The sequence below is a fragment of the Petromyzon marinus genome, chromosome 23 (genome assembly GCF_048934315.1).
Source record: "Petromyzon marinus isolate PM22_M1 ecotype Great Lakes invasive population chromosome 23, UKy_Petmar_22M1.pri1.0, whole genome shotgun sequence".
Lineage (NCBI taxonomy): Eukaryota > Metazoa > Chordata > Hyperoartia > Petromyzontiformes > Petromyzontidae > Petromyzon > Petromyzon marinus.
In genome coordinates, this window is record NC_133689.1 from 673,327 (window position 1) to 686,019 (window position 12,693).

A 12,693-nucleotide genomic window follows, 5' to 3' on the forward strand; every position below is an offset into this window, starting at 1 on the left:
ATATTTTTCTGGGTTGCGACCTCCAGACACCCTGGAAGGTTTAGTCCCCCCAATGTTAACTCCATGGCTACGGCCTTGCGTAAACTATACAGGTTTTTTTTACACATCCCAACAGCTACATGGCCTTTTGTGAGTAGATAATTCTCATCAGCTTTGATTTAACGCAAGAAAACTCTGGATCGGTTTGGTCCGATGCTAGTGAACTTGTAGAAGTTAATAAACAAGGACTGGAATCGACATTCATTCTCATCAGCAGTCTAGATTGATTGAACCAATTCTGGGGAACTGCCAGATGTGTGTATAGGCATGAGCCCTCCCTCTCTGTTAGCTCCGGGTCCTGTTGATCATTTCGCGGCTGAAACACCCGGTCACCCGAACGTGCGACTGACTGACCGCTACAGCGCAATGTCCAATCACTCCTCCCAAGTGGCGCGCCTGTACTTGCAAATTCCCGACGTGAACTGACTGCGTTCTGGGCGAGGCGGGGGATTGTGTCCTTGATGCGACCGCTGGGGCGACCGCGCTTTACTGGGCCGAGTCGGACACTCGCGCGCGAGAGGTCGGGTCGAGCACTTCCTCATCTTGCTGCTGACTCGGGGCGCTCGTGCACAATGGATGGGACAGCCTCAGGGCGCAGCGCCACGGCGTCAATCCCCACCCCCCCCTGATTGTCTCACCGTGACCCTCACCGTCTGACGATGGCAATGATAATGGCCGTGCGTTGGCGCTTCATCCAAAAGCGGCAGTTGGGCAAAACAAAAGCACGCGACAAGGTAAAAGTGTGCCCCTGCTCGGCCGAGTCACTACCCCCCCCCCACCACCACCACCGAGATTATATTTGGCCTACTCTTCCACACTGGCCAGACGTCATGGAAGACGTGGGAAAAGATTGCGGGGGCTTTGGGGAGGTCTTCAGTCAGCAGTGGATTGACCAAGTCTCGATGATGTTAATGAAACGGCGCGGAGATTGTTGCATTGTGCAGGGGGCGTAACTTCGTTGGCAGCGGGAAGCAGCCAGGGGAGGAAGCCAGGAATGAGCTGCGGGTTTTCATCGCCAAGATGAAACCGTGCGAATTCTGCCGCTCGGTGTGTGCCCTCCACTCGAGTGCTGTCTCTGTCCCCCCCCCCCCCACCGTGTTCCCACGTTAGCTCTCATAAAGCGTCTGATCATTCTTGATAGACCATTCACGCACGGACGATCCCATTGGATTAATCAAAACATTCTCAATTATAGCCAGCGGAGCGGTGTGGGAGAAACGGCGTCGGGGAGGAACGATGCCTCCTCGCCCCTTCCAGGACTGCTCCGCTCACAGAGTCAGCGTCTCGCGCACTGCACCGGCGGTGGCTTTGGGCTGTCCCTGGGGAACGCGGGGACGTCGAGACTCGCAAACAGACCACCCTGGGGGAGGAGGGTGGTCTGTGGGAGAGAGAGGCCTCCTGAAGCACGGGGAAAGAGACCAGTGGACGGAGCCATTGCTGATCATTAAGGCGAGCTGAGCAGCTGGAATGAGTTTGCAGGGGAAGTTGAGTTGCGATGCAGGGAGAGGGGACAGCGAGCGCCCTGAATGTGCCCTGCAAGGCAGCTATCGGAGCAACATCTCTGCAATTGGGACCGAATGTGGAGCGCGTGTCTGTTGATGCGGTCTTTTTAGTTATGATAGGGGACTAAATAGGGGCGCTCATGCATGCATTCTAATTACTGTTTTCATCGAAGCTTAACATTATTAGATTAACATATTGAAGAAGTATTTTATAATGCAATTGTGCCCTCAGATCACCACCCTAATTCATCCAACGCGCTCCGAGTATGAACTTTGATAGTTTTTTTTGTCTTATAAACATCTGTTTATGCGAAATTGCTTTATTGTTTTTGTGAGATCACGTAGGAGATTAAAAAAGGCAGACACCGTGAAATTTGACAATAAAATCTTGTATTATTAAAGCTTGTATTATTAAAGCGTAATGTGCACATTAACGCGGGCCGAATGCGCAGTGGCGAGGTTGTGGTGGAGGCCTCTCGGAGCAGGTCCGCGGTCGGCCCCAGCCTGCCTGTGATTATCAACACAGCGAAGCACTTAAACTTCTCACGTTAGCATTAGCGCGCCTCCACCCGCCACAGCCCCACTCGTTCACGCAAAATTGCGTGCGCATACTCAGTTGCAGATTTTAATTCCACGACGTTTTTTTTCGGTTGCGCAAAAACATCGAACAACTTTCCGATGACAAACGTCGCCCAACACTCGTCTTTTGCCGAGGAGGCGTGGATGGGAAGTCATGGTGTTTATTGTTGTTGTGTTGTTGTTGTTGTTATTTATCTTGCCAGTCAAGCTTTAGCGACAGATGTTTTTCCAAAAGGAAATGGATTCGTGCAGTATCGCTGGGCTGCCGAGGATCTCCATTATCTTTCGTTAGTCAAATATAACACGATTGTTTCTTAATTGCCTCTAAATACAAAACGAGCCCGCGTGGGCCACGCATTTGTAATTTTATCGTTGGATCACATTGCAAAGTTATGGAACTAAATCGCCCCCCCTCCCCCTCCCCCCCCCGGACCGATTAGCAATTATCTCGAGCAGCTGTTGCCGGCAGAAGTGGAGGTGCCCGGGAGAGGGGTGGAGGGGGGGCCACGTGAAGATGCGAGCGGTGGGCCACGTGGGGCCCAGGCGCAACCTCTGGGAGCCGCCTCCCCGCCATCGTTACCCGGGCACCCGTCACCAGGGCTGGGTCGTGCGCCTGACAGATGGCTGTCTCTGACATTTAAAAGCAATCTGAAGGCCGAATATGAGATGGTGGCGTTTTATGCATCCGCCTCCCCATCATGCAAAAGGTTTCATCAGTTCGTTGAGTCGCCTTGTAGACCCCCTCCCCCCGATCCACCACAACCCGCGAGGCAAGGTGCCCATCATGGGGGTTTATCAACGTTCTCTTCAGTTCGGGACGAAGCCTTCAATGCACTCGCTCTGCCCGTCTGTCTGTCGGTGATGAGAGGCCACGGTAACTCTCGTAACGGCGATCCATACAATCAATATATCATTCATTCGAGCATAATGTCGTGTTGCTATTCGGCACTTACTTTGTAGACAATCGAGGAAATCTACCAAAGGCTTGCCCGAATCTTGCACACACCAAGGAAAGGAATACAATATTTGCAAATATGCAAATGAATTTGTCCTGACAGCTGCCCATCATTCCATCTCAATACGATACTGCTAATAAATACTACTAGGGATAAGCGCACGTTGGAAAGTGTCGCAGAATCCATGCATATGTAACGAGGCAGGAACATACCAGCCTGGTTTTACTATTGCGCTCGCACGGCCATGCCGTGTAACGCGAGTCTGTGTGTGAGTGCGGACAGCGATCGTTACCACGTGAAATGCGGACTTTGCCTTTCTTCATTAAACACGGTGGGTGAATGGGCGACACTGCTATGTGATCTGTGGCACTGCTATACACTGGCCCTGCATCGCACAATGTCTAAATGTCAGGCATTGTGCCGCTGTGACTGCAGGGCTGGTATCGCCATTCATGTGCTGTGTGCTATCCTCATCGCACAATGCGGAGCAAAAGAGACTTTTCATCTCAATGGGCACTCACCTAGTTGTACAGTAACATACCAACACACCTGCCTGCCTACCTACATACCTCGCGAACCACTCACTCACATACCTACCTAGACACCTACCCATTCACCTTCCTATCTACTTATCGACCTACCTATCAAGCTGTCCTCTACCCACCTATCTAACACTCACTCAACCAATCTACTGACTCACCTACCAACCCAACCACCTACCCACTGACCTATCTACCCACTAACTTGTCCGTCTATCCACAAATCCACATAGTGATAGTATTTTGAAGCATGCAATATTGATTTTAATAACTGCGGCTCTGAATCCTCCCAATATCACTAGTGTTATTCTCTGAGAGCCCCTGTACACCAGTCTATTACTGTGGCTCAATGAACATTTGTGTTCAAATATATTTTATTTTATTCAAAGCATTGTGTTGACATCTGATGGAACAGGTCAAAATGTACTCGGTGTTCCAAAATTCAAATAAAGACACACTTTCATAATCACCGTGCTTAGGATGCAGTGAATGAGGATTGAACAATGACCGATGCATCACTCGCTGATTGAGGTTTGTAATTGATGTGTAAACATTGAGTAGCTTTGTCTGATCATGCTATTCCAACAGCTGGGCCCAGCTTATATAATGTTGTCCACAGTTATACCATCTGATCCAGGAGCTTTCCCTGAAGTTCACACTCCGAAGGGCAGAGTTCACGTAATCACGTTTCATATCTGGAGCATCCTCCCCTTCATTAGCCAATCGGTTTGATTCCTGGGATGTACATTATTTGTGGTTGCTCTCGATCTCTATACAAGTCCTCCACCCATGGTACGACTATGTCCATTTCGTGAGCTATGGTTCCAACTCTATCTCAGGGCGACCATCTGTGAATGTCCAAGTACCAACCTCCTCTTCGCTGCTCTCATGCCCCAATTGCTCGCTGTGATAGTTGATGAGACACGGCTCCTCGCGAGGAATGTTGGTGTTGCACTCTTCACGACTGAGTTCCGTTTACTAAGGCCCCCCACCCGCCCTCTGCCGCTTCTTCATTTCAGGGCCTTGATGCTTCTCATCGAACGACGCCTTCAGTGCTGCTGCTGCCGCCTGCCAGAGGTACAACAACAGCAGCAGCAGCACACCACGCCGACATTGTGGCTCGTCAGGTGGATGATGACCTCTCGATCCCTCCTCTGTCACTCCGTGGTCAGGCTTGAGGCCGCTCGGCCACCGTCCCTTCTTACCCAAGGCCGCCTACCTTTTCGTGTTGTTTAGAACTAATTTACGTCTTCTTCTCCGTTAGCGCTCACGCCGTGCGGAGCTTCAAATCCAAATGAGTGAGAACAAACCGGCACGCGCTGTGTCGGCGGAGTGGCAATCGAGCGAAATTTCGCTCCTGACGCGCTGCACGTGGCGTGCAGAGGCGCCGAACTCTCTCTGCCTGGCGCTCGGCCAGCGCTGTCGAACGGCGGCACTCATTAGCGCGCCTGCTCTGCGACTGCTCGGGCACACGGCAAGTTAATTGCCGACGAGCAAGAGGGGCACACCAGCCGCCTCGCTCTCTCGCCGCACGCGAGGATGCAGGATGACAAAAATAAACGCACGCGCCTCGCGTCGGCGCCCGTGCCTCTCTGTCGCTGGGGTGCTCGCCCTCGGAACCACCGCACTCGTGACAACACCGCCGCGACGTGGAGGAGAGGGGCCCTGCCAACATTTGAGCGGAGCCGAGGCCGGAGCCCCGTACAAGGGACGTCATTAGCTCCGCGCGCTGCTCCCCCGCATACAAAACGCAATTATGCCTCCGACTGCAGTCGCCTCGATGTATCCCGTGGCAACTGCCGCGTTGCGACTCTTGTGAGCACGGAGGGCGGTTTCAAGCGGCTGGCTCTATTAAGATAATGCGCCCCTAGCAGGAGACGAGGGACGTCGCGTGGGGAGGGCTGGGAGCTGAAAGTCACATTGATCTTCTCCCCGGAGGAGGGGCTTCGATTAATAGCAATCATGTCACCTTGTAACGCGTTGCCGCCGCCGCCGCACGCTCCTCGCTCGCTCTCGTAGAGAGGGAACGACTCGGAGCCGCGAGGGGTAACCACGGACACGCGGGAAGGCAGCCACGCGAAAGACAGCGCCAACAATTGCCCAAGTTCTGCGGGCCTCTATATATCGAGGCCCTTCAGATCTGCTGGCTCCGTCCTCCTGCGCGTGCCTCGATCCCAGCTGCGTTCCTGGGCTGAGCGGGCCACTTGCTGTGTCTGCGCCACGGTTGTGGAAATCCCTATCGTTGGAAATTTGTTTATCCGACAATGTGGACACTTTTAAGTCTCGTCTTGAAACACATCGTCTTAAGTCGGTTTATTCTATTTAGCGTCTTCTTTCTTGACCTATCCTTATTCTTACAAGGCGCCTTGAGACCTTCGTGGAAGGCTCCTTACAAATAATTGTATTAATTGTTATCGGTCAAAAAATTAGTGTTTACATGTGGGAGGGAACTGAAGCACCCGGAGAAAGCCACGCTTGCGAGGGGGCAACGCTCTATCCCGTACAGACGGAACAGGCGAGGTCCGCATTTTTGCTGTACCGCCCTCTCCTGGCGAGCTAGGGTACGGCACCTCCTCCTCCACGCCCACGGGAGTGTCACAACATGTCTGTGTGTTCATAATATAGGGTTTTGGGTTAGATCGCGTAAATATAAATGTGTCGTTAAACCCGCAACCATCCAACACATCCAATTAGTAAGGTTTGTCACGTACAGCACACCGGTGTGTGTTGGAGAGCAAATCCAACACACACCGGTGTGCTGTACGTGTAAGAAACTGGCATTTTCTGTTTACGTGACAAACCTTACTGATTGGCTGTGTCGGGTGGTGGCGGGTTGAACGACACATTTATACTTACACGATCAACCCCCAAAAAACCTAAAAGATGGATTAAATTGGTCGCGAATGCCTACTCCGCGTTCTACTGATGAGTGTGTGACCCACCAAATCTCGCTGCATTCACAGTACTGGGTTGCAGGCCATGTGCCTAGCCACCACCGCCACGGTGCGATTGAGCCCGTGAAATTAGGGTGAGTTTCACTCGTACGCTCGTAAAGACAAAGGAAATAAAAATAACGCGTATGCGTGATCGTGTGTAGGAGCTCAACGGATTTGCTGCATCACGAGACCGTGCGAGAGATGGTGACCACTTTTGGGAAGCCTCCATTCCAGCAGTGGATAGATGATGGTTGTTGATAGTCATTGTGTCGATCTGTGCATGGCGGAGGCAGGAGCGTGCCAGGCTGCACAGCGAGTGTTCTTACAGGAGCGATGATGACGCTCCTACCAGCGATGGCCATTACACTCCTGCATTCAGCAGTTCATAGATCAAGGCTGATGATGATCGATACTGCGCTGGACGGGGGTGGTCTCTTTCATACGTGGAGGCGCTCCTGCCGGAGAAGGCCATTATGTACCTGCATTATGTACCTGCATCATGTACCTGCATTATGTACCTGCATTATGTACCTGCATTATTTACCTGCATTATGTACCTGCATTATTTACCTGCATTATGTACCTGCATTATGCACCTGCATTATGTACCTGCATTATTTACCTGCATTATGTACCTGCATTATGTACCTGCATTATGTACCTGCATTATTTACCTGCATTATGTACCTACATTATTTACCTGCATTATGTACCTGCATTGCGGCCTAATGAGGTAGATACTTGTCGTGGCGTCCCACTCTCCTTACCAGCGCTGCGTGCCACTGATTGTTTACGCGATGTGACGACAACAGCAACAACAAGAACAGCAACAACAAGAACAGCAACAACAAGAACAGCAACAACACGAACAGCAACAACAAGAACAGCAACAACAAGAACAGCAACAACAAGAACAGCAACAACAAGAACAGCAAAGCCGCCAGGAGTTCTGCCTGTCCTGCTATGCGCACGTTGTTCTCGGCAATTAGTTTGCGCAGCGATGCGGAGCGACTGCATCCTCGTGGTAACCATTTAGCGTTTATAAGTAGAAGAGCATGGCTTTAAAAACAATTGGAATCTAGATGCTTATTTTTGGAAATGTTTTATATTCATTATTGCATCGACTTCTCAATAAATGGCACACGTAGCATGGAGTGGTAGTGGTAGTGCAACTTTGCCGGGTATGGTGAGAGCAGGTGCACTGTGCGAATCATTTTGCTTGCTTAGACCCTTCTGCCCAGTGCCTACACCCACGCCATCCCTCCTATCCCCCACTCCTTCTATCCTGTCCCCACTCACTCCTGTCCTCCCTCCACATCTTGATTTCGACTCTAACCCCCAACCCCCCTCTGCCTTCCTTTCCCTAAAGCGGCATCTTTCCCAACTTTACTCCAGAACTTCCTTCCTCGAGGTTTCACCTCTGGGAATGTTGCCCAGTTTACATCCTCTGCCTATCGTGGATCGTTCTATTTACACTTCTCTCCTCCTGTACCCACTCTGAATTCGACGCCATGACACATATCTCCAGAATTCTCAATCTACTTATTCCTTCTCTTTTCAGAGTCCAAACGTCTGCTCCAAAATACACTGCATGCTAGGGTTTTGTTTTGAATTGTTCATTCATATTTATGACTGAAGACTGTCCACGCAGGCCTCTGTACTTGGGCGTCTGGGCAGGACTGCGAGATCAATGGGTTGTGGAGACATTGCTGTCCACTCTGTGGCTGCTGAATTTATTGTTGGAGGGCAATAGAACCGTGAGTGTGAGTCATTAATTTCTCCAGTTAAAACAATCAATTAAATGCACTGATTAACCCGGCACGTGCGTGATGTACCGATGATGGCCGGTTACATTTTCGGTGGTAAAGTTTCCATGTAGTCCTTTGCAAAGGACGCAGCCGCGGTGCAATGTCAGCACTCCTGACCCCAGAGGTCAACGGTTCGACCTCACGGCGCGGCAGTTGAAGCAGTGGTGAGGTCATCATGAATCGCCCAAGCGCAGTTGTGCGTCCAGCAGTGCACGTTGGTACACCGCAGTCGGATCGGCAGGTCACGTGTGGTGGGGTACAATGTGGGTACTCCCAGCGTGGAAGATTAAGTTAAAATACCCTCGAGAGGGGCTCTCTCGAGCTCCCTCTAGTGGAGGCGCTTCCGCCAGCAGTGGCGTGAGCAAAGATTGCAGCGTCTTTAGCTTGCCGAAAATAAGGCTATTAATGCAAGAGGAGAGCGTTTTCATAATCTCTAAAAAGCCAGAACCGTCTCACCCAAAAAGAGCCCCCCAACCAAATTACTGCACAGCGCTGACCTTTATCCAATTTCTTTAAAATAAGCTGTCGCATAAGAGCTTAAATGCGACGCCAATAATGGATGCTTCTCGTACATTACAATTCATCCACGCCGTATTGATCACGCACATAATGTGTCTCAACATGCAGGCATTAATGCGGCAGCTTCCGCGAGCTTCCCACTGCTTGATTTACTGCGCCACTTTCTATAAATCTCCGGGCGTGCGGGAAGAGCAACGGGCGGGGTGGGAGAAGAGTGCTGAGCCGTGGGTGGTGGGAATTAGACGGAGGAAGCATCGGCCTCGCTCCAGCTGAGACCCCCATGCCCTACACAGTCCAGCCGCTCGCGTGTCCCAGCCGCTCGCCTGCCCTGTTGCGCTCATGACTCCCGCAGTCGTGTACACAGTCATGAGCTGTGTTCAGTCCAGGCTCAAGTTTGTTTCGTGTAGCCAGCTGAGAACTCGAGAGACAAGGCTAGGGGTCTCATCTGCCGGGGTGACCTGGACCACCAACACTTCAAAGGCAAAACAAATCAGGTACAGGCAGTGAAGCCAATGGGAATCGGTGTGGAAATCAGTGTGAAAACAAGTGTCACGAGAAGTACGTGTATATATTATAGGAACTGAAATCAATGTTAAATGATCGGGAAGATATTTTTAGCCTGATCATAGCACCGATGTAAAATTAAGTTACAGAAACGTTAAACAGATACAGGGTGGCTATTGTACAAGTATATAAAGAGACAAGGAATTCACGAGTCAAATGCAATAGCAAGTGGTGTTCAGGGCCTAAAACAACAACAAAACCCAGTAGGCAAAGACTCGGGACTGTCAGGACCCCCCCCCCCCCCCCAAAGCAATCTCCGGCGTAGAGAGCGGAGTAGAGACCGGCGTGGAGAACGGCGCGTGTTTGCGTGAACCCCCTGGTGGTCATCTCCATCGGGATTCACGGAGAATAGGGAAGAGTACCGCAGTGTGACCAGAAGCAGGGATCCCGGCCGCGTCTGTCGCGACAAAAAACATCCACGTGAGAGTCCCCCACTCCTCATTACAGCCCGTGGTCAGTCGCGGTAATAATTCCATGTTCTTATGTCGGGGACGAGTCTTATCCAAGACCGTAGGTTTGTGGAGTGTATGTTAACTCACCCTCTCTGGGATGGACGTCTCTCGTGATGCGTCCTCTGAGTGCCCCTGCTCCTGCCGCCCGTCCCCCTGGGAGGGTGACATTCCCACGGAGCTGCGCTCCACTCCGAGTGTTTAACAGCTCTGGAGTCGGCGGTGAGAGGGCTTAGATGCCCCTCTCCAGGCTCAGCAGCGCGGGCAGCAGCGGGGGCAGCAGCGCTCCGGCTGATGCCCACCCCCCTCGAGCTCACCGCACACCCCCACGTGTTGTGCGTGTGGTTTTAACTGGGGAGCGGTGGGGCAGTAGTTAGCGCGCTGCGCTACGAACGCGGTGACCCGTGCTCGTTTCACGCTCGCGACCAATAACGGCGAATATTTTAACCGGTCCTGTGCCTCGCCTAGGTCGACTCAGCCTTAAATGAGGTAGCCGGGCGTGGTGCTGGCCATCCACCCCCATCGTGTCCCATGTCGGCCTTGATAGGTGCTTGCCACCACGAGCCCCAACAGTTTATTAAGGGCTATATGGGGGTATTTGCGTTCGTGTATACGTCTGTGTTGATGCATGCCTATGTGCCCGTGTGTGTATCCATGTGTGCGCAGCCTGTGTTGTGCGTTAGGGATGAGTGGCCAGGCTGCGTCGACCGGCAGCCTCCACAGTGACACACGGCGCGGATCCGAATGCTGCTGTGCTGTCTCCGTTTCCCTGCGCGATAATAACACAAACACGAGCAGGCGGCCATCCCTCCTCCTCCCTCCCCGCGGGATTTATCAAAGCCCACAGCAAGCTAACATTACTCTTAATGTCTACAATTTACCGAAGCTGTCAGGCAAAGATTGAGAATTTTGGGGGAGATTTTTAGTTTGTTTAATTTAACAGCTGAAACAAATCTAAACCAAAGTCTCCTTCCTTTCCTTTGCCGCATAAAAAAAGTAAATTCTGCAATTTCATTACCGTGGAGAAGCGGAGCTCCGCCGTTATTTTAAAAGGGGGCTTTAAACCATCGCACCGCCCACGTCGCCCCCTCTCGTTGTGCCCAAAATTGCACAGGAATCCCATTACCGGGCACAAACCTCGATAGGACAAAACGATAAGCCGCCGTTAGCCCGAAGCCGCCGCAGGGCTGATGGGCTAATATTTACAGAGTCCGAGTCGCGAGTGTGCCTCTGCTCTTGGCATGCCCGATTAAGGCGGGCATAATCCCTCGCAAACAGCACGGGCGCGCCGCGCTATCTCCCAACCTCAGCTGGCTCTCAATGGCACTGTTGTAAATCGTCCGTACATGTTATATAGGGGGCTCTGTCGCAAAGCCGGATTCGGTATAAGTGGGCCAGGAGAATGGTAACACAATTTGCTCAATACCTCGGCAGTGTAAACAATGACAAAATAAACATCAAGTGGTCTCCAAATGACGTAACAGCAGACAGGCGGCCGAAGGTCGGGCACCAAATGCGACATTTTCACGTGGGACCGGTGGGCGCTGAGTGGCTACTCCACTCCTGGGTCACCTGGTACGAGGTAAACACCGCGGCCACGGTTACCCTTGCGGTTGCACGACGCTCGAAGGTGGCCCTGCTTGGCCCCGAGCCAGATGTTTTTTTTGTGTGAAGCCAGTGCATCGTAGCTAATGGCCAGGCGAACATTAGCCACACCGTGAGGGCCCCGTTCAGGCTGAGCTCGGATGTGCCAGTGGTGAAGGGGCCAGCCTTGGGCGCTAAGGACCCGGCAAAAAGAGCGACGTAACGACGAGCTCTGGTGCCGCTGTGATGAAGCGATGAGCGCGGGTAATGCTGCCTCGGACGTCACCCAGCCTGCGCTGCCCGACGTGAGTTATGGGCTCAATACCTCGGCTGCGAACCGTTAATTAGACTGTTGGAAATGTTTACTTAGGATGGCTTTAATTTATCTCAAAGCGGATTTTTTATATTGAAATAATTTCAGCGCTGTCCAAACTTGAAATTAAGATATGATGGAAGAAACGCAGAGTCAATGCGTATTTCTCACGTTTCATTAAATATTTAGAAAATAATTCTGAAAATGTCAGCATGATGTTGTGCGCTTGCTGAAGTCTACCCGGCATGTGAGAATAAACACAACTTGAGTGAGAGGTGCATCCCTCCCTCCCTCCCTTCCACAAGGCGAATATTTCAGAGGGGCAAAAACCAAGAGTTCTCAGACAGAAATTGGTTTTCCTGATTTCGTTTAGGATGAAACACCCGCTGCTGTACGCTTATTCGGTAATGATTGCATATGCAGTCATTACTGAAGAGACGAGTGCGAGGGATGAAGTAGAAAGAAAAGTATTTTGGCCGACGGTGAGGTGAGGGAAGAAGGCACGATCTGTCAGGTGCTGCCCCTGTGTGTCACACGGTCTGTCAGTGCTGCCCCTGTGTGTCACACGGTCTGTCAGTGCTGCCCCTGTGTGTCACACGGTCTGTCAGGTGCTCCCCCTGTGTGTCACATGATCTGTCAGGTGCTGCCCCTGTGTATCACATCATCTGTCAGGTGCTGCCCCTGTGTGTAACACGATCTGTCAGTGCTGCCCCTGTGTGTCACACGATCTGTTAGTGCTGCCCCTGTGTGTAACACGATCTGTAAATGCTGCCCCTGTGTGTCACATGATCTGTCAATGCTGCCCCTGTGTGTCACATGATCTGTCAGTGCTGCCCCTGTGTGTCACACGGTCTGTCAGGTGCTCCCCCTGTGTCACATGATCTGTCAGGTGCTGCCCCTGTGTG